At 35.2% G+C, this 27,722-nt stretch overlaps 1 protein-coding gene and 1 long non-coding RNA gene across 3 annotated transcripts in view; one reads left to right on the forward strand and one right to left on the reverse strand.

Moving 5' to 3' along the window:
• Nucleotides 1–27,722, reverse strand: part of NLGN1 (neuroligin 1) — a 909,691-nt gene that overhangs the window by 380,506 nt on the left and 501,463 nt on the right. The gene's annotated exons all lie outside the window — the stretch shown is intronic.
• On the forward strand, nt 7,606–18,252 carry LOC105513292. The gene is made up of 4 exons (XR_001001986.1): nt 7,606–7,908; nt 13,786–13,885; nt 16,144–16,215; nt 17,884–18,252. It is a non-coding gene; the product is annotated as an uncharacterized LOC105513292 (long non-coding RNA).

The raw sequence follows: 27,722 nt of genomic DNA on the forward strand, positions 1-27,722 counted from the left end.
TAGCCAGGATGGTCTCGATCTCCTGACCTCGTGATCCGCCCGTCTCGGCCTCCCAAAGTGCTGGGATTACAGGCTTGAGCCACAGCGCCCGGCCTCAAATGAACTCTTTTTTTTCTTCAAAATGTTATTAGTCCAAAACTTACATCAAAATACAAACATCCCCAAAAGATCCTCAGTGGCTTCTTTTCATTATCCAGGTACAGCTTTCTAAAATGTCACTTTTTAATTAAGTACTTAAAAATGGATAACATTATTAACATCTACAAATGTGAATTTCTAGTACACTAAGTGGTGCTTTAATTAATATTCCTGCATTTTGTCTTCCCCCACCAAAAGAAAAAAATAGGTTTGATACATTTTGTGTTTTAATGTTTGCGTGTTCTTATTTCTTTTATTAACTTTTAGAAAGAATATCAAGATGCCAAAGAAAATATCCACAGGCAAAATAAGAAAAACTCAAAATTGGTTTTTAAAGATCATACTCTAAATATTTATAAGGAATTCTAGATAAAAATTTAAGTAAAATGTTAATAAATAGACCAAGCAAGTATTTCATTTTCAAAATACTCATGCAATCTTAGAACCGGATGATCTTTGAAAGGGTTCAAGTTAGTGGTTTTTATGTATTTTAACCCATATACCTTCTAAAAGAATATTTTAAGAACTATACAACTTAAATGTCTTCTCATAAGTTTAACATTTAAAAATATATAATTCGCAACATACAATAAATATTGGCATGTTATAAAAATTGTTTTGACTCTTTTATTTGTATCTAATTGAATTATTATTATTATTATTATTATTATAAATTTTTTTTTTAGGAGACAGGGTAATACTCTGCTGCCTAGGCTGAACCGCAATGGTGTGACTATGGCTCATCGCAGCCTTGACATCTGGGCTCAAGGGATTCTCATACCTTGGCCTCTGAAGTGCTGGATTACAGACATACCTAATTGACTCTGAAGGTCACTTCAATTTAAGACCTACTAGCATACATTACAAAATAGAATGCATCAAAAAGCCCTGCACAGTTTAAATATTTTGCATTGTTTCTTTCTCTCTTTGGACTTTTATTTCACCTTTCCCATAACATTATATTTTAATGAAATACACTTTTCACGTTTGAAAGACCTTTATAAGGTCTTAAAATTTTGTGCAATGAAAATATGTATATAAATAGAAATTTAAATTTAAAAAATTCCTGTGATGACAATCTAAGTGTTAGTATATTTCTTTCAGGTTTTTTTGCGTAATTATTATTGATATGCACTTGATCCAAATAAAGAAATACATTTGATAATTACTAAACAATTTTTTAAAATGTATTGGGAATTGAGTCCTTAATGAGATGGATGACCTCTGCTCCTCCAATCAGTTTTTGTAGTCAGGGCTGAATTTGTTTGTATTGCTATAAGGTAATATTAAACATAGGTTTATGCTTACTTTTTATTTTTATAGATGTCAATTTTGAGAAAATGAATTCACATAAAGTAAATGAGAATGGAAGAAGTTTTATTCTAAAAAATGCCGTTCAATTATTTGAACTTTTTCCAAGTTACATGCCAAAAATCACATAGAGATCTATGATAAAAATTACTGTTAATGATCTTTCAGCTGACAACTCAATTATCATCACCTTCAATTTTGTTGAAAAGAAATAAATGAAGATTAACTGACTTGTCAAAGGATTTTTTACTCAGCCATTCTTTTTCTAAATATTCTTTTTCTAAATACAATCACCAATATTTTAATTTTTTCTTTACTTAATGATCTAAGGATTTTTTGTTTCAATTTATTTATCAGATTTATACTGAAAATTTAATGAGATATGAGAGGGAGATTATGCCATACATCATTCAGATAAGTCTAAGAATATTTCCTTAAGATTACTTCGTCTTGGAAGATGTCTATCCCACACCAACAATTTTTAAATCACAGAATCAGTAAACTTTAGGAAGAGAGAGATGTACACCATTCTTTATGAAGTGCCCTTCTAAAGAGGGAAGAAGAAAAGGAATACAGTGTAATAGTTCTCTGTGGCAGGCACATTCTCTAGCCAGTTTATTTTAGGGTGGGGTACGTAGGATAATTCAAGATGCAGATCTCAATTCCTTTAGAAATGCTGATTCCGAAACTTTTGGAAAGTCCTTTTGAAGTTCCAGAAGTTTAAGAAGAAAACAATTACCACAAAACAGACCCCTCTACTAAGGCTTCTATCTCTGCTACCTTTCCCATAGACCATAGCAACCATGGTAGTAAATTGACTTTTTTCCACCTTTTAGCTTCTTATTTCCTCTTCACTTTTAAGACTCACAGACTTAAAAATATAAAATATAGTCAAATAAATTTCGAAACTATTAGATTAGGTGTCTTACCTTTCGGCTTTGTAGGTAAGATTGCTGAAAAAATGTTGATGAAATGTGATATGAAGTTACAATGACAATGATGATGATAATAATTATATCGTACATATGTGCCAGTCATTATTACAGAAGCTTTTCATACATTAACTTATTCAAATCTCAGAACAGCCTTATGAAGTGCACTCAATTTATCTTCCCATTTTCAGGTGAAGAAACTGAAGAATAAAGAGTTTAATGGAATTGCTCATGGAATTTAAACCCAAGCTATGTCAGTTCACCTAACAAACACTATTCCATTAAAATATTATTCTATCAGTTGGGGAAATTGCTTTCCAGAGAAGATACATGGCACTAGAAAAGAAGCCAAAGTAGTTAACTGTTTCTAATAAAGAGCTTCAAGCTTCCTTTTATCAATAATCCTTACCAAAAATCTTCCATCTCCTCCATTCTGAGGAGATAAATCTGCAGTTCTTGAAGTGTGTAAAATTAATATAAATAACCAGCTTTAAAAAATGTACCCAAAACTCACTTGGGATGAAATTTTAAATAATTTTATGAAAGTATAATAGTCTTCCAAAACATAATATTTAATATTTTTATTTCCTAGGAAAAACAGAATGTGAACAAATATGTTCAGATACATGATGAGAAATGGCTTTTTAAAAATTTGAGCTGTATTTCCTAGCAAAGGTAACATTATATATATAAAAGTTGTTGTGGCCGGGCGCGGTGGCTCAAGCCTGTAATCCCAGCACTTTGGGAGGCCTAGACGGGAGGATCACGAGGTCAGGAGATCGAGACCATCCTGGCTAACACGGTGAAACCCCGTCTCTACTAAAAGCTACAAAAAAAACTAGCCGGGCGAGATGGCGGCGCCTGTAGTCCCAGCTACCTGGGAGGCTGAGGCAGGAGAATGGCATGAACCCGGGAGGCGGAGCTTGCAGTGAGCTGAGATCCGGCCACAGCACTCCAGCCTGGGTGACAGAGCGAGACTCCGTCTCAAAAAAACAAACAAACAAACAAAAAAAAAGTTGTTGAGAAATAATTAGCCATAGCCACTAAGTTGTGACTGATTGGTTTTAAAGTGAATGATGTGATATCTGTAAGACATTCAGTTTTCTTATCAATTTTAATTGGAGCACATTTTCTCTCTTAATATTCATGTGGGAATTATAATTAGTTAAAAGCTGTAAAAGGAAAGTATTTTAATTTCATAGTTGTTAAATGGTCAAAGAAATATATGCAGCTCCTTGGTATTTATACAGCATTTTTATTTTGAAGGTTCTATGAAATACATAAAGAAAACTATAGTGAATACAATTGCTTATGTAATTATGATATGAAATCTTTATAAATCACTGTTAGAACTTAAAAAGAGAATTTTTAACATAGTAATACTAGATTTCATATATTCAAATTTTTTTAGATTTTGGATGTATGATGTTGAATTATCCTGTCATGTCAAAAAGCTCTGACAATCTGCAGAATATGGTTTATAAGATGTTTATTGGTCAGAAATTTAAAATTTCTGATCTGCTCCTTTTACTGTTGTTATGAGTTAATATCAATAAACAGGACCAGCCATAATTAAAATAACTAAAGATCTATGTCATCATGATAAAGTATAGTATATAAAATTAAGTATGAATGAGCCCTTGTTAGAAAATACAGCTTTGAATTCTTCATGTTTTGTCAAAATAAATCATACATATTTTTTACTGTATTAAATCCAGTTTATCTTAAAAGGCATACAATGAGAAAAAAGGTAGTGACATACTTTATCTTAAAAGGCATACAATGAGAAATAAAGGTAGAGAAATAAAGGCAGAAAATCAAATTTGAAAATATATTAAAAGTTTTGAATACTACACATACATTTATACAATAATTATAAACTCTATGTTTGCATCATTTAAAAAAATTCCTTTATACTGGTAACAGGCAAAGATCTCAAGCCCAAATATTTACAGTGGCTAGGAGGGTAATAAGTATACAGAGTGTGGGGAATGGAGTTTTCATGCCCTATCTAAAAGAGTCAGCTGTTACTCAGCTACAGGGAAGGGTGGCCAGAGCTTCCACTGATCAATGGAAAACAGAAATGCAGAATTTTAAAAATGTAAAATCTTTCAGTTTTTCAATATTGACCGTTAACTCCATTTCTTTTTAAGCCATAATGTTAGCTTACCTCCATGATGGCCACCATCAACTCTTTATGCCTTATATGCACATGCCTTTCCCTCATGGAAAGTTGCCACAGGTGACTCTGTGTCTTTACACACACACATACACAAACACACATATTATGTACATATATATATGATGTACAAATTATGATAAATATATTACATATATATTTGTCAACAGATCCATTTATGGGGAAGAAATATCCAACCTTATCTTCCCTATCTTGTCCTATCTAAAAGAGTCAACTGTTACTGAGCTACAGGTAAGGGTGGCCAGAGTTTCCCCAGTAGATATATTTCTAAGTAGCTACAAGGCCAGTTTCAAGGGCATGCAACCTGCACAGTCACACAGGACCCAATGCTTAGAAGGGCCTCAAGCTTGATTTAATGTTCTGTTCTCACTGTTTGAAGTTTTTAATAATTGTGGAACATGGGGCCCACATTTTTATTTTGCACTAGGCTCCACAGATTACATGGTGGCCCTTAATAGGACAGTAATTCCTGCTTCCTGGCTCATATTAAGAAATCTTGGCTTAACCTGCTGCAAAACACACTTCATAAAGGAACACAGAGACATCCAGTATATGAGTAAAGAAGCCATTTTCGTCTTTAAACCCAGTAAAGTTTTCACATGACTTGAAGCACAGACACCATCTGACTGAAAACCCATGAGGCTAAAGTGAGAACGACCCAGTTGAGAACAGTCAACCACAGAACCAGAACACAACTCAAAAGTAAATTGTTGTAAGCCACTACATTTTGGGTTGGCTTGTGATGTAGCAATTGATAGGCAGGACAGATACTATGTTGGCTATGCAAACATGTGTCTTTGGGCCTCAAGCTTGTGACCTCTGGTTCACTGTCCTTTGGCCACCAGGGTGATTTGCAACCCAGAAATTCAAAATATATTAATAATATATAATTATGTGCATAATTATATTCAAAATAAAATCTAGAAATATATTTAAAACATAATTTTATTTGGATGTTTTAAACAGTTTTATTGGTTTGATTACCTTGATTGAAGGAAGAGTTCAGACAATAGATTTTATTTTTCTCAACAGAGCTGTTTGGTATTAGACAAAAAATTTAAATATGATGTAAATTACTCAAAAAAGTTGCTATAATTTGCCAATTACTTGATATACATCTAATTAGCATATATTGCCAATTCAAAGTCTTTTTGTTGCTGTTTTTATCTGAAGATAACAATTTGAATTGAAGAAATTGCCTCATTACTGAGTCACTCCAGATACCTTTCACAGACATATGCCTAGCAAGCCATCAAATCCTCCCTTGAGTTCCCAGTTCCTAAATGTACCTAATACTATTGCATTCTTCCATAAGGCAATTCCTCCACACCTTTGGGCCATGTACCTTAAGGTGCCATGAAAACAAAAGACTAAATAATTCTCCTCAAAGTTTTATAGTATATATACAGCTACAGGTATACTGTCTAAACTATATTTGTCCCTTTTTCTTCTACAGTGCTTGGCAAATAACTTATATTAGCCTGATTCTGTCTACTTAAAGTTCAGGAAACATTTATTAATAAAAATCGATCAAACATATAAAAACATAAATATTTAGTTCTTTATACCAATTTTAAAATTCCAAGTCATAAAAAATAGAGATTTCTATATTATTCCCTTAATATGTGTAGTTGTATTAACCTGGATCAATGAGCCTGTTTACTTAAAACGTTATTTAGAAACGGATTAAATTGCCCAATAACCAAGAAACACTACCACCACCAAAAGATATTAGGTAAAGTTTAGGAATTATGTAGCACCACCCTGGGTTGCTAAGACCCTGAATTGGGCTCTGCTGTAGCTGTTGGTATAATGTATTCAGAGTGGCACAAAGAAAAAACTTCTGCTTAGAAAATGAGTGGCAAGTTAGAATAAGCACACCCTAAGGGTCTGTTTCAGTCAGCCAATGATTCAAACAGCCCCAACTACTACAATTAGCAATGATAAACACCACTTAATTCTTCATGATGTCAACTTCTGATGACTGTATTTTCAAAGGTTATATACATAGAAGAAGGAACAACCTGATGAGAATACATACTAGTTGCTAGGAGGGTTCAGCTCATTTCAAGTTTTAACACTCATTAGCTGTATGACTTGGGACAAGTCAAAGAACTCATACACATGCTAATTGTTTCCTTCAATGAGGGTAATATAATCCTGTTGGAAAAATATCTTGATAATCTCTTAACCAAAATAAAAATTTAAATTAATAAATTTAATTAAATTTGAGTTGCTGAGAAATAATATTTTCCTAGGGTAAAATAAATGAGATTTGATCACAATCAAAACAGTATAAATGAAGCCTTTAGAGAAAGGAAAGAAAACCTTTTTTTAAATATCTAGATGCATTCTTTGTATGAACTGAACTTGAACACAGAAAAAATAAATTACTACAACTGAAACAATATATTACTAAAGTCAACTGAATTATTTTCTACTATATATAATATATAGTAGAACTATATCCTATATATTATATATACCATATATAACATACTATATATACTTAATATATGTATATATACTATATATTATATATAATATTAATATATGTAGTATATATAATATATGCTATATACTATATAAATATAAAAGTATATAGTGTATATAAATATATATAATATAGTGTATACTATACATTACATATAATTATATATAATATATAAATATATATAAATATATAATGTACACTATATATAATTATATATATTAAGGACCAAATTCTAGTGAAATCTATTGCTATGAACTTCATGTAAATTCCAATTGCTTTGGATGATTTTTGAGGTTTAACTCATTTAAACCCCCAAAACATAAAGGCATCTTAAAAAGTAAGTTGGATAAGTAAGTCAACAAAAGATGTTGAAATTGAAACACATATGCTGAATTCCAATTCATGGTTTATATCATGTTCCTTGAATTTGTGATTCAAAATTTGAAACTATAAGCTTCTCATTTTAAACATATGTATACATTTGTCAGCCAGCCACAAGGTTCTAGAACAGTGATTTTCAAACATTTCTCTCTCTTTTTTTTCTCTCTCTTTCTACCTAAACAAGCTAAGAACTGGAAAGTTCTGACTGACAGAGGTTGAAACACCTGAAGCACTTAAGTCTTCTATTATTCACCAATCTTTCTCCTTCAGCAGGTGACCCCAATATTTAAAACCTAGAGGTTGAACCAGGGGGTGTGAACGTTTAATAGAGTATGATGAGCTACCGACTCTTAAACTTTGAGTTTCAGAGGAAGTTAACAGCAAATGTGATGGCTCATATGCATTCTCACATGTTTGAAGGTGGCTGAAGATGAAAATAACCAAACTAGCAGGTTGGTAGGTGTTATGGTAGCATCTGTCCCTTCAACCAAGAACAATCTGCACCTGTGACATTTGAGTAAACTTTGTGCTAGCCTGTGTCTTCTATTTTTCTTATATGATATGATACAACATATGGCCCAAATCAGAAAAAAAACAAATTATATTACACTTTTCATTATTTTATGAGCACAGTCAATGGCAGTATAGCATTTACATTTGCACTTTCTTTCTAACACACCTGCTTTAGGAGTCCATGAATCGTTCAATCCAAAGAGCCATTTATTTGGTACTTCATATACAGTAATCTAGTCTAGCAGTAAGGTAGAACACTTGATAACCATAAGAGATAATCCAAGCCTTTTTTATTTCTATCTCACATAAATGGTCTCAGAGTATCTGTATTTAGTCTCTCCTTTCAGCCTGAAGATTAATATTAGAATTTTCAGTTTCATAAGATATTAGATTTGCTCCTTTCTTCTCAGTGTCTCTCTCAACCCTGCTCTGGGCAATTTGCAATCTAAAGTCCTAAGACTAAAATTAAAAAAAAAAAAAAAGGCATCCCAGGATTCTCCTTTGATTAAATTAAGTACAAAGCTCTTCAGCATCCATGTTAATATTTTAAACATTGATTGCATATATTTTAAGATTTATAAAATTTTTAGAAAAATATATATTATCTATTAAGAAAGAAAAATGAGTCCTCTATAGCAAAACTGTGCATATTTAATAGCTGTATATATGTACTAGAACATTTCTATTTGCATATTTTTCATTATTGGTTCAATAGAAGATAAAATCATGGGTAAAATGTACAAACAATCAGCCATTTAATGTGACGTTTTAATGTGACGTAGAAATCCTTAAATATTTTATTCCTATTTTAGGAATTCTTTTAAACTGTTCTAGCTAAGATACAATGAGTTATAGACAGAGCATGACCTAGTTAAGAGTGTGGATTTTTGAATTGGCCAGACTTATTTCAAATCCTTAATTCTATGATTAACTGGATGATTTTTCACAAATTTTCCTAGGAGTCCTGTTTCCTCTTCTGTGAAATGTGGCTAATTAAGTGAGTGTGGCTTAGACAATTTAATGAAATTGTGAAAATTATCTCGCATGGATTCTGTCATATGGTAAAAACCCAAGAAAATGTTTTTTTCTGCTCTATCCCCTTTGAAATATGCTTGTAAAGTAAAATATGAACAATATTAAACTTGAATCTTTTCCTTAATTTGTCCTTTATGTCCTCAAGGGGATAAACAGCTTTTTCCTTCATCTTCTCTGTAGCAGATAGAAAACGGCCTCCCAAAGATGCCTGAGTCTTAATCTCCAGAATCTTGAATATGTTACCTTATAAATACATTTGTCAGGAGATTTTGCAGCTGTGATTAAGTTAAGGATCTTGAGATACAGAGATTATCCTGGATTATCCAAGTGGACCCAGTATAATCACAAGAGTCCTTGTAAGAAAACAAGAGAGGTAGGAGAGTGAGAATCAGGATAAAAGATGTGGTGACTTAAGCAAAATGAGAGAGAGAAAATGACAATTGAACATGCTGAACTCTTAGTTTATTCAAAACCAGCAGAGGAACTAGCCAAGGAATACAGGCAGCCCCTAGAAGATAGTAAAGGCAAGAAAATAGATTCTCTACTGGAGCTGCCAAATGTAATACAATCCTGTAGACACATTGATTTGAAAACTATAAAATAATAAATTTATATTGTTTTATAACACTAAATACGTGGTAATTTGTTACAGCAGCAATAGGAAACTGATACACTGAATAAAGGCAATAAATGGACTAGAAGATGCTACCATTCTGTATACATATATATATATATATATATTTTTTTTTTTTTTTTGAGACGGAGTCTCACTGTCACCCAGGCTGGAGTGCAATGGCGTGGTTTCAGCTCACTGCAACTTCCACCTCCCGGGTTCAAGTGATTCTCCTGCCTCAGCCTCCCAAGTAGCTGGGACTACAGGCACATGCCGCCACATGGGGCTAATTTTTGTGTTTTTAGTAGACGGGGTTTCACTATGTTGGTCAGGTTGGTCTCGAGCTCCTGACCTCATGATCCGCCTGCCTCAGCCTCCCAAAGTGCTGGGATTACAGGCGTGAGCCACCGCACCTGGCCCATTCCATGCATTTTAAAATTCAGGTGTTTGATACGTTTTGTAGATGTGTAGCAAGCTACAGAGAACTGTAATGATAATAATGGTGAGGTCATTTCATGTCGCAACACTTAACAAAGCATTAAGTAAGCACAGTTAAGATTTCACATAAATACATTTAAAGAACTACAAATTTCAAATTTTGGAAGATATTAAGAAATGAATACATTACTTCTATTAATAAATAATAAGAACAAGTACTATGACTGAATACTTAATAGGTGTCAATATGATAACCATCTTACATACACTATCTCATTTAATTCATAAAACAGCCTTAGAGGTAAGTGTTCTTATAAGCTGCAGTTTTACAGACAAGGGACTGAATTTAAAAGTTTAACTTACCAACGGACAAGCTGAAAGGAAGTGAAATGGTTTAAATCATAGCCTGTTGATTTAAAGTCAAGCCATTCATCAACAATAAATCCAGATAAGGGCCAACACACACGCGCGCGCGCGCGCATGCATGCGCACAATATTGCTTTGTAAGAATTTCAGAGCGCCCTTCCTAAGTTCAGCTGATAAAATTTCATCGTGTCATGGATATGAGACTTCTCAATCAGATGGAGGCAGTTATACACTGTGTCTGCTGATGGCCAGTTTCTCCAGAATTTCTGCCTTACTTTTGGCTTAGACATCTTACTGACTAGGAAGTAATTGATATAACTATCACTAGGGGACTTAGGATGAGCAATTTTAGGTCAGGGCTTAGAAAAATGTAGAGGCAAAGAAGGGTATGTTTACTTTTCTCTTGTTTCAGTAAAATCACTTTTGTATTCAATCTAAATTCTGGTTTTGCTATTTTCTTAAGAAAAGTATCAGTATCTGTATTAAAAATTTAGGCAAAATTAAACTAATACGTAATGAATATTGATTATGTTCCTGGTGTTATGCCAATCACTATTGAATATTTTATACATATGAATGTTCCCATTTTTACAAAAGAAATAACTAAGACTTACAAGGTTTGTCTAAAATTATAGTCAGTTTAGTTTCATATGTGACTGATTCCAATACCCGTGATAAAGTATCAATCCAGAGAAGGTATAAAGTAATCCAAGAGATTATTGTCTCTTTGTAATCTTCCTTTATTATAAAATCCATGAAATCCCTTCTCATATAGTGAAGCAAAATCAGATTCTGCAAATTAGATCTTTAAATTTGTCATTAATTTCCATTATATAGTTTATCAACTTGACTTCGGAGTGCACTGATTCAGGTTTTCTTGCTAGAAGTAATTTTTAAGCAATGTGTGCCTTCTTCCCGTTCTATGCTATTCTCACTTGATTGAGTAGCAAGCTGGAAACTAGCTTATTCAGCAATTGTAGTCTGAAGTTGGAAAACAGAACAAAACAAAACACCCACATTTACATAAAACAAGTCTGCTTTTCTACTTTCTGCTTCCTTCGACAGTTTGGTCCAATCACAAGAAACCATCGAGAAAATTTCATTTGTTCTTATTTTTTTTTAATTGTACTAGTTAAGACATTTTAGATTTGCTGTCAGTATTCAGCAAGATCCAATGAATCCTTAACTTCAGAATATTAGGGTATCTTTATGGATAAACTGGAACACGCATCCTATATTCCAGTGTGGTCAAATTTAAGCACTTTTATAAAAAGGTGGCCTCATCTGAAATTTTCATGTTGTTTGTGAATGCCTCACTGGAATATGTATTTCTTTAGGTATTACAATAAATAAAAATAGCATTAAAAGAGTCATTCTACTGAAATTGCTCTCTGGAAGGGCACCATATCTAATGTCTTTCATGTAGTCCTAATTATTATTATGACAACATTTACAAAACACTTTTGCCGGGCGCAGTGGCTCAAGCCTGTAATCCCAGCACTTTGGGAGGCCGAGACGGGCGGATCACGAGGTCAGGAGATCGAGACCATCCTGGCTAACACGGTGAAACCCCGTCTCTACTACAAAATACAAAAAACTAACCAGGCGAGGTGGCGGGCGCCTGTAGTCCCAGCCACTCGGGAGGCTGAGGCAGGAGAATGGCGTAAACCCGGGAGGCGGAGCTTGCAGTGAGCTGAGATCTTGCCACTGCGCTCCAACCTGGGCGACAGAGCGAGAGACTCCGTCTCAAAAAAAAAAAAAAAAAAAAAAAAAACTTTTACATGTATCTAAATTATTTGATATAAAATATTATAATTAGGCTATATTGCAATAACGTGCCTCTCCTATCTATTTCCTTAAGCTATAGCTTATATTCTTGTGTCCAGTCCTTCCATTTATGGTGATCAATAAATGAATGAGTGAATGAATGAGCAAAATATTTGGAGCATGCCACAGATAATGTTTTGCCAATTGTGTTTTGAGCTCTGTACTCCATTAGAGGTCACTCATTAAACAATAATTAAGCAATAGTAGGGTAAATAAAATATTTATTTATTTATTTATTAAAAATAAAAAAAATTAAGCAATAGTAGGGTAGCTGAAAGGCAACTGAACTTAAACTCCTCATTATCTGATGATCATAGTAAGACATCATAATCATACTTTTAGTATGTGCTACATGCTAACACTATGCTAGTTTATATGATGTGCTTATCTAATCTCATTCTCACAAGAAACCTAAGATATAGGGGATCAGTACCTACATTTCACAAATGTAAAAACTGAGGCTCGGAGGAGTAAGACATGCTCATGCTAACCCATTGCAGTGAAAGACAAGGCCTGCTTGGAGCTCCACATTAAAGTCCATGACCTAAAAAACCCTGCTACTTTTCTCACACAATCCTGATTCAGCCTAAAATGCTACTATAATCTAAAAAAATAAAAATTAGAAAATAATAAGAAAGACTAGTAGAGGCTTTGCATATGAGTATTAATATGAAAAAAAGCTACATGATCCTTGAAAATAAAAGAATACAAAAATATAAGTACCATGGTTTTTCAAAAAAAGAAAAAAGACTATTCAATGTCTGAATAAGGGACTACCCCATGACAAGAACAGTTATAGAATGCGAGCCTGTAAAACTGTGGGTTCCCATGACTATTTCTAGCAAACTTACTTTAACTCACAACAGTATCTGTATAGATGACAGATAAAATCGGCCTTCTTCATGATATTATTTTGAATAGATTGTATCAGCAATGGTGAGAATGATTCTAGAAGTTACCTGGTTAGTTATAAGGCAAAGAATCCTTGATAAGGGATATGTTTTCCTTCTCAAATGCTCTTGGAAAATGTTGAAAAGCTTACTTGGATATCATTCAAGAGCAGTACATTTTCCGCCTGCAGATATAGTCTTCAGACTACTGATCTGTCAAGAGTAAACAATGTTTTTAAGGTAAATTTGTTTTACCCTGACATCCTTGTAGACAGTTCCATTTGAAAATGAATTAATTAATTATGTTTCTTCATATGCAGAGGTGCTGGTTACTCATAAGATATAGGTCATAAAATCTGAGTTTTTTCCAATAGGAAATCGATTTTTATCGATTTGTTCATGTGTTCTTACAAAATACCCCTTGAGACCAGAAGAATGCATTTCAAAACTTGCGGGCTGAGGTTAGAAGTACAATCCATAATCATGAAATAGAGTCAGCATAGTTGGCTCAAGATATTCAGTCCCTGTGATCTTGGTCCTGTTAATATGTTGCCCAAACCAGCTAATCTTAAGAGCCCAAGTCTAACTGAAGGTGTAAATGATTAAAAAGAAAATAATGTCATAATTAATGCTGTTTGTAATTGCAGCAATTATTTTAAAAACCACAGGGATTATTTGCCATTCAAAATAAAATCTTGTGCTCCATTCAAGTACAGGCACATCTTCTAAGGAACACCACCACACAAAGTATGGCACTGTTTTAACTTAAAACAGTCAAAACAAAAATCTTGAAACAGTTGATTCGGGAATCAGTGATCTTTAGAGCTGACCTAGTGTGAAGGGCCTACGTCAGGAAACTCATATGGTTACTCCGCTCAACCTGGTGATTTTGCCTCTATTGATTCACGTTTGTTTTAGTCTCTTCCCGTTTCAGTGTCCCTGTGCCTTGGGGCTTCACTTTTACATAATAACCCCATCCCCTGCCACCACACACATACCCTACAAATTCTCTACCTTGTACTTGGTCCCAGAGCTGCTTGACGATGTAAGTCTTCATCAAATATACGTGTGTGTGTATGTATATATGTATGTGTATATATACACACACACACATATATTCATTAAGGCTCATTGTGTGTGTGTGTGTGTGTGTGTGTGTTTCTCTCTATTTTCTCCTTTCCCTTTTGCCATTCAAGTAGCCTCCATGCTTCACATTCTTCATTTTCTCCGAGTAAGTACAAGGCTGACCACAAACCAGGCAGAGCCTGTAAGTCTTGCTGGCTTTTGTTTCACAAAAGCCTAAACCCTTTGAAGAAGAGGCAAAGTGAATGTGAGAGGTGGTAGTGGGGCAGAGGCTTCCTTCAGATTCAAGAGTGATTTCTTTAAGGATGTGGGAGGGGAAACTTCTGTCACGAAAACAACAATGGGAACTCAGCCACATGCTAGAGAGTGGTGAGACCTCAAAGAGAGATGGTTGTTGGAGTACCTAGGGAGGCAGAACCACAGACCACAGATATCAACTGTGTATTGTAAGGAAGTACAGAGCAACCAAATGTCATGTGATCACTTTGACTTGCTAATGAAGACGCCAGTTGCGACCACACTAGACTGGAGTTTAGATGTCATTTTCTTGTTTTGAGTACACCATATAAGTTTCCTGCAGTGCAGTGTGATTTTGACTTAGGTAGGGAACTCTAACAATGACTAACAGAATTTCCATGAAGACCAACAAGATGGATTTTCAGTCTATATTTTTAATCGTTTTAGTATATGTTTTTCTGCTTTAAAACAGCAATACTCTTTAACAGAGACTGGTAAATTAAGAAACCTCATAGTCAGGAGCAGAGCAGTTGAGATAAGAAGAGTGTAATAAAGAATCAAGCACTTTTCTTTGGCTGTTCCTGAGTTCTTCTGCTCGACATACTTTTTGCATGAAATGAAATGTGGCCTGTCCTTGCTGGAGTAGATAATAGTACCTGGACACTAGCCAGTTTAGCTGGGATGTTGAGAAAGGAAAGCATGTCAGCATTCACTGAGAGACCTACCCAGCTGTCCCTGTCAATGCCTTCTTACCTGCCTTCCTGGCTCCTTCCTGGACTGTCAGCACTGAACCGGGCCCTCAGTGAACTGCTCAACTGCCACTTAAAAAGACTCAGCTAGAAAATCCTGTGTCTCTTAGTTCCTGTGGCCATTAGTTCCAGGTTATAGTGAACTTCCAGTCCTATGGAAAAGACTTATAGCTGCTATTTCCACATGCCAGGGTATCAAACATCTAAATCTTAAATTTGAACACAAATTCATTCCAAAGGTGAACCATACCTTTTAATCAATCTTGCAAATTGCTCTCATTCTCCCACTTTTCTTCCACTTACTCTTTCTTTGGTGTGTAATTTAGAATTCTTTCACACAGGGATTCTTTCTTATAAATAGTTTTCTGTTTTTTCCTTGAGGCAGTACTGGTCAGGGAATATCAAGAACATACACAAAAGTGTTTGCAGAGCCATATTTAGTTAACTTTGCCTCTGCCTCCCATGGACTTGCGGTGAATGGGTATTCTGAAGTGGAAGATAAAGAGGGATTTTAAATGCATTCTAGTTGCTGTTGGTGGTGGTGTAAGCCATTGAAGACGTTCCTCTCACCACTGCAACCTCTATATTGTTTTCTTTCCTTATATTTTTAATGGAAAGGACAGTGAAGTGCCTTAAAGGAGGGATCACTATTAACACAGTAATCACTTGTAATCATAATTTCTATAGTATTTTCATTCAGCCAGTTGCCATCTTCAGACATGTGTATTTTATATAGTGATAGAATATTATAAAGTCCATAATTTTACCTGTGCTCTTTGTAATAGTATTATTTTTGTTATATCATAAAATTTCTCCCATAGTCATCTTTTTAATCAAAATTTTAAATGATTAGATCATGCTTAATTCTGTTGATACATCTCATTTATAAAGTTTACTAAGTCATTTTTCTAATTTTTCTCATTTTTCTAATTCTAGTAATACGGATTGTTTCTCCAGTGTTTTTAGAGATGATATTGCACTTAGAAATACCACATACCGAGAGCTCTGGTAGATACATGGGGCATATACCAGATACTTAGCACATATGATTTATAAGGCTCCTGAACACCATTCAGGGTGGATACTCTCAAGTCTGTTTTACAAATGAGAAAACTTGAAGTTCATGGAGGAAAAATATTTCCCCAAGGGCAGTCAGTGAGCGAGTGGCAGAACCAGGATTTGAAATTCATATCTGACTCCAAATCTCATTCTTTCTCCTCTATGGCATAGAGCTATTCCTTTAGTGAGGTTTCCCCAAGATAAAATCCCGAGAGTGGAATTGTTGAATCAAAGAGTGTGACTATCTCCGTGGCCGTTGTTACTTGCTCATCAATGAAAATAACAGTGAAAAGGAGACAAGAAGAATAAAGTGAATACTTATTGTCTACCTTCCTTAAAGATCTCATGCTCTCTTCACATCAGAGGGGAACACTGTCAGGCTCCATTTTTTGCATTTGAAAAAATTATATGCAGGAAATTTAGTTACTGGCTTATATTTCATGCAAGCAGATGTCTTGTGATCTTATGAAATACACTAGAAAAAGTTCTGTAAAAAATTTAGTGCATTGTAAATAAAACATGATTATTATCTTGAAAGATTTAAATTCTTGTTGTTTGCAAATCTATTGGCATAGATAGAATTCTTAGTAAACAGAGGGACATATATTTAATCTGTGAATAAATAAGGGGTCTTTGTGTAACAAAAATTAGAGGGATCCCTTTAGCCAGCTTAAAAATAAACTTCGAGGAAACAAAGGGATGCTTTCAGGGTTTGAGATACACTATTATTATTATGCCTTTTCAACAAGTATCAATGCTCTCTCTTCCTTTTCACTGCAAACAGTGGAACCTTTGCTGAACTGACAGTCAGTTAGAGCCAGTCAACAGAAACTGCTTTGGGTCACATGGCACCAAGAACTGTTGTTGCCATCGCAACTGCACTATGATAAATTAGCCTGTCTCCACTAAGTATTTGGTTTGCCTACATGCCCCAGAAGGTGTCGTTTTGATATTCTCCTTGACAGTTTTGAGCTAATCTCTGATTCAACCTTTCATCAGGCTTGCTAACATTTACATATATTGAAGGAGAGAAAAAGGAAATTAATATTTTTGACTCATTAGACATGTGTGTCAGTGTTTCTGGATGATTACAATATTTAAGGAGTATTTTTGCATTCTCATAAAGTTTGATCATTGTTTTAGAAGCCATTCTATACAAGGTTAACATAGATTTATTTCACCTCTTAGATACATATCACTGTCACTTAATAATTGAGATAAACTACTAAATTTAGCAAAGCTAGAGAAAAGAATATTAGCTATAAAAAGCACTGGAGCTTGCAATAGCTTAAACAATTATTTTTCAAAAATTAGTACATTTTTATTGTTTGGGGGATTGCTTTCTTAACAAATTCTCTTTGGATATTGTAACAGTTTGTTTTCTTTCTGGAGATACAGTGAGTTTAGGAGAATTTTTCCAAATTTAGTCTCTTATGCTTACATTTAGTACTATTCATAAATATTGGTATGTGAAATGCAATAAAACATTGTGATTTCAGGCAAGGTACATGAAAATGTAATGAATAATTAATAATTAGCAGCTATTTAAAGTGTCTTCAGTTCCCAAAGCATTTCAAATTTGTTTTCCTTTTGACTTTCCAACACCCTCTGATATAGTTATCATATCCGTTTTATGGATGAGGAAGAACACTTGGAGAAGATAAGAAAATGGCCACAATGACAATGAGATTAAAACAGCTCAATCTTAAAATCAAGTCTCTCACTCCAAATGGATATTTTTATGCTACATTATTACCGAAATATTTTTGCTTCTCTTTTCCTCAAGGAAGCACACACTTGCTGAGAGCATTATATATTACTTATTAAAATTTAGTGATTTTAGAATCTTAAGAAGTTTAGTAGAATATAGTTGAAAATCTGTATACCTTCTATAGATCTAAATAAAAGGATACTAGAAAATACAAGCTATATAAAGGGATTACTTAATTATTCTTATTTTATCCTATGTGAGATTAGAAAAGAAGAGAATCACTGTAAAGCAAAATAAAATGGTAGCAAAAGTCCAAATTTCAGGCTTAGAATGATCACATGTATTACTGGAATGGGCAATGAACACTGATATCCAGTCTTGTTTCTTGTAGGAAAAGTGTCATTTTTTTCCTGTCCTTGTCTTTCAAGGTTTAGCTCATTTCCCAAGCTATTCAACAGATGCTAGAGATAAATAACACAAGCAGCAGCATCAAAAGGCTTATTATAATTGCAGAATCTGAAGCCCCACCCCAGTTCTGATGAACTAGAATCTGCATTTTTAGCAGGATCCCAGGTGATTTGTGTGCACATTAATATTTGTGAAGCAGTTCATCCTCTGAAACTTCTACCAACGATCAGGAAGAGGAAGAAAGAAACTGAGCATGAACAACCCAGTCGTGTCAAGTGCCTGGAATAAAGTCTGAGGAGAGTTTAGGGTTTAATATTAGAGACTCCTGGGTTAGCAAATCTCTCCCCTATTGATCTAACATGTCTTCACTGTAAGAAATGTTGTGGAGGCCTGATGTGGTGGCTCACGCCTGTAATGCCAGCATTTTCAGAGGCCAAGTAGGGCTGATCACCTAAGGTCACGAGTTAGAGACCAGCCTGACCAACATGGAGAAACCCATCTCTACTAAAAGTACAAAATTAGCTGGGCGTGGTGACGCATGCCTGTAATCCCAGCTACACCGGGGGCTGAGGCAGGAGAATTACTTGAACCTGGGAGACCGAGGTTGCGGTAGCCGAGATCGTGCCTTTGCACTCAAGCCTGGGCAACAAAAGAGAGACTCTGTCTCAAAAAAACAAAACAAACAAACAAAAGTGCTGTGGGGAGGATGGTTGCATCGAAGCTTCCCTTGAGAAGTCCGTACTTAAATGTAACCACTGGAAGGTGAGAAAATAATATAATCTCCCAGCAACCATTAGCTTCTCCAGGCAAACCGATTGCTCAATAGCGGAAATGGAATAAGTGAGTCTTCATTTCAAATTGTACGGTCTAGGACACCAGGGACTGTGACTCTGCCTGGCACAGGATACACACAAATCCCTATTTGAATTGAACTGTTTTCAGGGAAAGGCCTGAAGGATGAGATGCTTCTGTTTGGGAAAGTCCTCGGATAAAGGATGAGTTGCAGTGTAGGTCCCTGGGGAAAATGTATCATCAAAAAGATGGCTAAGCCCAGGGTTAAACTGAAGTTCAAGTCGCTTTTCTCTTCTAGGTGCCAAATGCCATTGTCTGGGCTTTTTTTTTTCTTTAATATAGCTTAACTGAACCTCCCCCGAAACCAAATCTGACTTTCCTTGAATCATTCCGCAAGGACTTCCTGACTTAATGACTAGCTAATAGAATGCAATTCATACGCTAGTTATTTCCTTAAAATGAATAATGTTAATCTTGGGAGACAATGTTCTAATACAAATGTTTGCCAGTAATGGAAAAATGATCCATTTTCCCACCTCATTGGAAGAGAGGGAGACTTTGTGAGAGTAAAAGACTAATGATTCTTACAATACTGGGTTTAGGCTACTTGAGTCTGGCCAGTTGATGTTATTACATTTCAATCTTTAGATAAATTAATAAAGCTAAAAATATCTTTAGCCTGCCAATAGTTCCTATTAAAAATGTTTTTATGGACATCAAAATTATGTTAACAGAATTCTAAATGAAAGAAAAATAACTTACCCAATGCCATTATCTCAACAAGCCAAATTATTTTCATTTTTCTCTATTTCCTTCTAGCTGTTTACAAGCAGTGTTTATTTTTTAACGTAATTTCCACAATTACATCAATATTAATTGCCCCTGAGTTTGCCAGTCCCACTAGAGTTATGGACATTGCTACACGTAGGCTGTACCATGCCTGATTTCATAGTCAACTCTGCACTAGAAATACTTTAAAACCAGCATAGGTAGGTGCTGTTATATTAGTGAGTATGGGGTGATGGAGATAGAAATTACTATATTGCACAGTCAATATTTAGGCTGTTTAAAATTTTAAAAATAATAAACAACTCTGAGCTTTCCTCATGCAGCTTTTTCCTAATTTCCAGTTTTTTAAAGATAGCCTACCACAAGTGAGATTGTGAGGTTTGAAAACACAAACATTTTTGTGTGGCTATTTAAAGATATTATAAAAATTACTTTTAAAAAGCATCATTTCTTTTACTCTATTACTCAGAATTTGAGGTTGAAGTGGAAGGTTGGTATTGGTAAGTTGCAAAAACTCCCCAGGTGGTTCTAATGCACAATTCTGGGTTAAGAACCACTAGATATGTATGATGTTTTTACTGCAATCAAACTAGCCTAGGTATTATCATTTAAATATACATATTTTTCCAATTCAGTTGGTATAAATGGTCCCTTATTTGTGCCTTATTTTTAGAGTTTTAACTAACATGCAGTAATTAATATCTCTATAAAAGTTGTCCTGTTTTCTCTTTTAGCTCTATAGTAGATTGAAAGGTAAAAGAGATAAAGCTATCTGACGGGCACGGTGACTCATGCCTATAATCCCTGCATTTTGGGAGGCCGAGGTGGGTGGATCACCTGAGGTCAGGAGTTCGAGACCAGCCTGGCCAATATGGTAAAACCCCATCTCTACTAAAAATACAAATATTAGCCTGGCATGGTGGTGCATGCCTGTAATCCCAGCTACTCGGGAGGCTGAGGCAGGAGAATCGCTTGAATCTGGGATGCAGAGGTTGCAGTGAGCCGAGATCATGCTACTGCACTAGAGACTGTGTGACAGAGCAAGACTCTGTCAAAAAAAAAAAAAAAAAAAGAGAGAGAGAGAGAGATAAAGCAATCTAAGTTACTACTTCTCCTGGATCCTCATTTCTTTCATAGTCCCTAAGAACTCTCTACATGTGATAAAAAGAGAGAGGAGGACTCAGCTCTAGCACAGAAATGTAGGGAAATGGGGAAGTAGAGTGCTTGTTCTTCACTCTGAAGAAATTCTCTGTAGAATCCTGGACTCTTAGAAATACCACAAATGAAGTATTCTCCACTAACTGGACAAAGGTATGGGTAGGTATTTTAAGTGATGCGTCACGGTAAGAGGAAATCAACTTGACATAACATTTTGATATGAATAACAAGGAATTGCTGGGGAAAATATCCTTACACTTAAATATTCTTTCCAAAAGAAATGTGAGAAATGCTGGTGGTGGTGTTTCTTTATAATGAAGCAGAGCTTTAGGCTTCCTGACTTTTGACTCTTTCCTGCCTGCTGAGCTTGACCAGGAACAATGAGATGTGGATATTTCATGCCACCAATTATACTTCTTTAAGTTTTAATGACTACCAGGCCTGGGAGATTGGAAAGATCTTCAACTGTTTCTTGCAAGAAAATGCCCAAACCCATAGAAGTAGATAGTTTAAATTTATTTAGTAACTATTTGTGGGTTACAAAGACCTTTTCAAGCATTTATTAATTAAAGAGAGCCTCAGTAACGTGGCTTTCTTTCTTTCTTTTTCTTTCTTTCTTTCTTTCTTTCTTTCTTTCTTTCTTTCTTTCTTTCTTTCTTTCTTTTTTCTTTCTTTCTTTCTTTCTTTTTCTTTTTGTTTGTCTGTTTGTTTGTTTAAAGATGAGGTCTCACTATGTTAGCCATGCTGGAGTGCAGTAGCTAATCATAGGCACGATCATAGCACACTGCAGCCTGGAACTCAGGCTCAAGTGATCCTCCTGTGTCAGTCTCTTGAGTAGCTGGAATTACAGGTGCACCTATTATGCCTGGCTAACATTTTTAATATTTAATTTAAAAAGGGAGACAGAAGGGAAATAAATACAGTGATATAGAAAAAGTAGATTTGAAATAGCCCAAAGAATCAACCACTGTTTTGCCTCCATCATGGGAAAGACGAAAAAATGTAGCAATAATTTTATCACAAATTTTTTTACAAAAATGTGACAGGTTGACTAGATAGATGGAAGCACAGGGCTACTCTGGAATTTTTCAGGGCAGGGGTGACATTTCTTTTATATCCTTAGAGACTATCCCAAAGTAGGTACACAATAAAGGTCATAAGGCATTGAGTTTCATCAACTATTAATATAAATCATCAATTAGTTTATCAGAATCTTACTAAGGTCCAAAGTAGAAGAGATCAGATTTCAGTAGAGTAAGATACACACACAGTAAGTGAATGGGATAGGGAGGAGAATGGATGGAGAAAATGCTAATGAAAGAGAACAATGCGATCAAGTGCAAAGGGCACATAGGTTTAGGCACCAGATAAAGTTGGATTCAAATTATGATTGTGGCGCTAACTTAGCTGTGTGATGTTAAACACAATACTTAAACTCTCTACAGTTTCCTAATCTATAAAACAATCTACAGTAACTAGTGAACAAATACGGGTTCTCTTTCCCCTTGAAATTAAAGATAATTTATTGGTTAAGTTGCCTTTGTTTCCTCAACTAGAAAACAATAGTATTAAAATCCATTGCCCTTGTGTCTGTTCTCAGTCCGAGTTCTTTAATTCTACATTCTGTTTACACAGTAGAGCTCAATCTCCTAGTATATTACAGGAATACATCCCCTGTGATTAAATTTCAGGGACTACCCATAAGCTGATGAAAGAGATTTTTATTTCTGTTAGACAAGAGTTGTCAGAACCCCACAAATCCTACCATTCAGTGACAGATATTTTGCTTCAAGGAAAGGCTATGCCCTGAGACTTCTTTTGGAATTATACAGGCAAACCTGCTAGGGAAAGTGCTGCTGGATCCATGTCTTCTGTTACTTTCACCAAACATTTCTGTGCTTGCTTGAAATGCCCCAAGTGATGTATTTCTTATCACATCCACCCTTTAAGAGAGAAGGGAGGGCCACAGAAGAAGTCTCTCTTCTCTCTTAAAGATTTAGGATAGTGCTAGACCAGGAAAGGGAAATGTCAGGAATGCATGCCATTATTCCCTTCCCTTGTCTGTGGAATACATAATGGACCAGAGCTCTTTCTCAGTGAACCAGTATGAAGCCTTGAAATCTTTCTTAACGTATTGCTTTAAGTGGGCAGTACAAATTGGGGTTGGAAGCTAATATGGACTCTTTGGCTCTCCTCACTCTAGAGTCTTTTTAACAATTCAGCTGAAGTTGCAAATTTAAACTGTGTAAAACAAGAATAAACAAATAACAAGACTTTGCAGTGCCATTCATCTGTAAAAACTAACAGAAGTTGGAATCTGCGGGACTAGACCTCTGGCAGGCCCAAGGCCTCACGCTGCAATGGGGATAGTCCACATGGGAAAGAGAACCCAGGTAAACAGACAGGGAAATACTGAAATTGTTACCTAATTCTTTGCATCAGGCAGGTAGCCAGAACTTTATTGTCAGGAGGAGCCACAGAGGTTTAAAACCCCATGAAACTAGAAAGAGGAGCTTTTCCAAAATTTTGATAGGATTCTCACCTCAAGAAGAGGGCAGAAGCAGCAATATCAGGCTCTTTATGGGCCTGGAAAGCCAGGGCAGGTTGGTCCTCTCACTGGGAACACTGCAATATCACCAGTCTTGTGAAATCAGTGTGTGCTATTGTAAGCTTTTCCTTTACCTACCTGAAAATAACTTGCTCTTGTTCGTATCTGTTGGCATTTTCTGTCAAATCTTATCACCATCACTTTGTTGACCAGCAAGCAGAATCATAAATGCAAACATATCTTTGTGTGGTCAGAGGCATTCCCTCTTAGAAAAAAAAGTGGCTCAGAAAAGAAATATGAGTATCTCCTCCCCTGAAATTCTGAAGATATGAGGATGGGTATTTCCCTCAAGATATGATTCCATATCCTCCTCTAGCTGCCATACTGAAATGGGAACATTCAATGGGCCTATGTATCACATATTCGTGCTTGTGTACTTGAAACTAAATGAAAAAAAAAAGACCACTTTATTTTCACATATACCCAAAAGTATACTTCATTTAGGAGGGAAAAAAAAAAGGAAGAAAAATTAAGCAAAATAGAAAGAGGTGAAAGTTAAGAGAGAAGCCAGGACAAAGAGATTTTAACCCCTTCACCCTAGAGGTATCCTCCTAGGTTCTTTGTCTTTCCGGGGCTAGCACAATGCCTTAAATGTAACTAGTCCAAGAGTAATTTTTTTGCTAAACTGAAATTGGAAAGGGGAAAGGGAGAGATAAAAGGAGATATTAAAAATGAGAAAGGGAGATATTTACATATACCTCTTTTATTTTAAAAAGGCCATGCAATAATGAAACAAAAGGAGCCCAAAAGAATTTATATGCAAATCAAAAGCCACTGATAGTCTGACTTTCCAAATAATAAAATAAAATTGGCAGCCCACAGTCCTATAAGTTCAATCTATTATGAAGTTCTTAAAAGTTTAAATTGTACTGTCATACGGGAGTCCTTCAAAAATTTCTTAGAAAAGTAAACCTCTACTTTAAAAGTAAACTTTGTAGCTGCTTGGAAATGGAAAAAAAAAAAAAAGAGTCTTCTGAGTCTGTGCTGGGGAAAAAAGACTTGTGCTGGGGAAAAAAGACTACAAGTATTTTAAAGCCAACTTCTAGAGGGCACATCAGGATTTGAAAGGATGTAATAAAAGATCGCCTTACAGCTCCCTGAAATATATGACAGTATTTCAAGGAATTTGGCTGAGACTGACACCAACTCTCATTTGAGATTTTAAAATAGAAGACTAACTGTCCCAGCTTTCAACAATCGCTTCATTGTTTCAGGAGGCCCTCCGACGCTCCTTGCCCACAGGTATACCTTCCTACCTTCTCTTCTATATTCTGTACCTAGAGCACAGCTACCTTGATATGTAGGCCTGGCCTCACCAATAGATAATTCTCACTGTTTAATCACCTCTTCCCAATCTGCAGCTTCGATCTGTCCCCTCTAGTAACAAAAAGGTAAATGCAGTAGTATAGAGCATTACTTGTTAAATAATTGAGAGAAACATGTTTATGTTTTACATAAATGTATTTCAGATCATCAAAGTACAAAGATTAAATTATCTTTACCATGCAAAAACTCTTTAACATAGCGCATATGACCAAAGTTAAAAGATTCGTCATCTGTCCACACCATTCTTGACCCTGAGTACTCCATTTCCATCACTCCCTTCATTCAGTCAGTAGCCAAGTCTGGTCTGTTCTCTCTCCTGATAATCCTCTCCTCCCCATACTAATCCCTTTTCCTTAGATCCAGTCGCCAGTTTTCCTCCTGGATTACTGCCGATCTGATCTAATAAGGCCGTTACCCTCCAAAAAGCCCGTCAATGCTCTCCGTTTTTCCCCGGGATAAATTCCTAACAGAACACGCAATGCCTTTTCTGACCTGTCCCCTGTTTACTTCACAAGTCTCTTCCTCACGTTAAACTTTTCCAGACCTCTACAGTGCCATTCATCTGCATAGAATGCTGTGACACACTCAAGCTAAGTTGGGTGGTAAACCCCCAAATTCCTGTAGCGTTTTTATTATAGCAGTAAACACACGGTACTTTTATGTGTTTATCTGTTTTACCCCATGAGACCTCTGTAATACAAGTACTAAGCCTCCCTTTGATGCTCTGTTTCCAGCATCAAAACAGTGCCTGGCACACAGTAGTTCACAAAACTCATTTTTGCTAAATGAATGCTCCTGGTATCATCTCTAGACTTAATACTGTGGGTTCACAGAATAGTTATAGCCTCATATAATTATAATCATGCTCTCTCTTGGCCCAGAAATAAACCAAAATTCACTATTCCATGCCTACTCTCTGATTATCTCCAAGTAATAGAAAAGAGTAAGACTATAAAGTCTGTTGAAATAACCACAATCAAATATTAACATACAGTTGCCAGAGGCTTGCCAACTTGAACACTGGGTTGAGTAGCCACAGGTTACTCAAAGTTCATGTGTAATAATAAATGTAACCTTAAATTATTCCATATTGTGGAGAGAAAGTCTATGTAAGAATAACTATCATGAAATGTTGTTATGAAATCAGGTTGACCTGTAACTTTGGGATATAACATTTTTAAAATTCTTACATAAACTCTCTGAAAAATCATATTTTCAGTGTCAAACATAAGCTATTTCTATGTCAATTCTGAAATCCTCACCAGTTGAGGAAATAAGTAAGACATGGGCCAGTCATGTGTGTATTCCTATGGAAAGGTCAGGACAACAGACAGAAGCTGTGACCTCTAAGTGAACTCACCTCCTTTTAATGGATCCTATTCAGGAGGAGAAGAAAAACTATGAGATTTGGAAAAGGTAAAGAAAAAGTATTCAAGCTCAAAGAAGTTAGGAGTATGGGATATGGCAGAGTGCAGGAAATTAATTTTCTTCAAGGTTTCTTGAAAAAGTGTGAGTACTGATTTGGATAATCAAATAACATTCTGTCAAGGGCTATCTTTGTAGGGAACTAAATTTTGGATGCCAAGCAAAGTACTAATAATAAAATCCACATCAGAAGATCCAATCGTCAGTTTTAATACTAGCTTGCCATTAAAATGACTTAAATGTAAAAGCTGTATTTTAGACAAGCAAAATGTATCTGAAGTCTCAATATATACTGTGTAATGTTGTGAGACAAATGGCTCTGACTCTGACACAGCAACTGCAGTATGTCGTTTCAATTCAGCTCAGATTTCTTGAAGGGCAGTGCAGTGATTCTCAGAGCAAATCAATAAAATTCAATGGCATTTTAAGGCCTCTTCTCGAAAAAGAAGTTAACTCTTCTGTGTAAATTCAGATCATTTCCCGATAAAGTTTCCAAAATGAAATTATCAAATCAGTATGTCTTGAGTACCACAAAGAGAGATATTACTATTTCATACTTCAGTTTTGCAAAACAGAATCCTTTATCATTTTGTATGGAATCTTAGAAATGAGGATCACACATACCAAAGTCTTACATACAGAATACGCATATCCTGAATAAGCAAAATGAGAAATACTCTTTAGTGGCAGCTAACAAATGGAATAAACTCCAAAATGAGATTGTAAACAGATTTAAGTGTAATTTTATATTATCCAAATCTAATATGCAATAGAGAGAAATGCCAAGCCACTGTTTTTAAACACACACAACCAAAAAAATACTAGTTTTTCCAATATTCTGTTTATATTTCTATTTTTTTAGTTACTGGTTTCAGAAACATGTCTTTGTATTAATTGTACTCCTCATCTCCTTCCTCCAGCTATAGTGGATTACGTAGCACATGCAGATATCAAGGAGTGCATATATATGTGAGCTTCTAACACTTTCTTAATCTCAATTTCGTGTCAAACACTATCAAAGGGATTTTTTTGGAACGTGAGAAAAAAATAAATCCGTATTCTAGATTTTTATAGACCAAATAACATTAAATAAATGTTATTTAAATTAGATGATCAAAAAAGTCTTAAGAGTATTCTTAGGTGCTTTTCTTGAACTCTGTGATGTTTTCTTAAACAGTAGTTCCAAAAGACATGAGTTTGGAGTCAGAGGACCTGGCCTTAAACATGGCTACATTAGTT

The sequence above is a fragment of the Colobus angolensis genome, unplaced genomic scaffold (genome assembly GCF_000951035.1).
Source record: "Colobus angolensis palliatus isolate OR3802 unplaced genomic scaffold, Cang.pa_1.0 Scaffold228, whole genome shotgun sequence".
Classification (NCBI taxonomy): Eukaryota; Metazoa; Chordata; class Mammalia; order Primates; family Cercopithecidae; genus Colobus; species Colobus angolensis.